Source organism: Anomaloglossus baeobatrachus, chromosome 2, assembly GCF_048569485.1.
Source record: "Anomaloglossus baeobatrachus isolate aAnoBae1 chromosome 2, aAnoBae1.hap1, whole genome shotgun sequence".
Lineage (NCBI taxonomy): Eukaryota > Metazoa > Chordata > Amphibia > Anura > Aromobatidae > Anomaloglossus > Anomaloglossus baeobatrachus.
The window spans coordinates 705473802-705474554 of record NC_134354.1 but is presented as its reverse complement, the minus strand read 5'-3'; positions in this window follow the sequence as shown (position 1 = coordinate 705474554).

The following is a 753-nucleotide window of genomic DNA, read 5'->3' as shown; positions in this document are numbered from 1 at the left end:
AGACTGTGTGGATGATTTGAAAAGTGCTGTGGTATAGAAATAATTAGTTTTGTTTTTTTTTTGTATGGAACAGATAAAGGCTATATTTACAACTTCTTTTTTTTTTGGGGGGGGGTCACCTCCAAACTGAAATCCTTTGGACTAAACGAGTAATGAACAAGAAGTGAGAGCGTCGACAGCGTTCATTTCCTGTTGATTAACTCATTTGGTCTGAACGTGGGGAGACTAAAGCTGATGCTGATTGGATGCAGGGCTCGCGTGATTCCACAACCCCACGTGAGCCGTGGCACCACAAGCCTGGACACTGCTGGAATGGCGCCGGTACGGTGGTTGAGTATTGGCTTTATTGTTTTACCTCGGGGAAACATGGAATCAGAAGAGATTGTCCTAGTAGTGGAAAACCCCTTCAATAAATAAATCTCTGTTTGGACAAATGGGAGGGCTTGGAAGGGAAGGAGCACCATTTGAATTTTGGAACCCAAATCTGGCTGAAATAGATTGCAGGCACCATGTCGCATTTGCAGGGCCACTGAGGTACCTGAACACCAAAACACCCCACAAGTGACCCTATTTTGAAAACTAGACCCCCTCAAGGATTTTATCTAGTGGTCTAGTAAGCATTTTGAAGCCACAGGAACTTCACAGAATTTGACAACATTAAGCTGTGATATTGAAAACTTTCATTTTTTTTTTCACAAACATGCTGCTTTAGCCCCAAATTTCTCACTTTTCCTAAAAGTGGACCCCACAGTT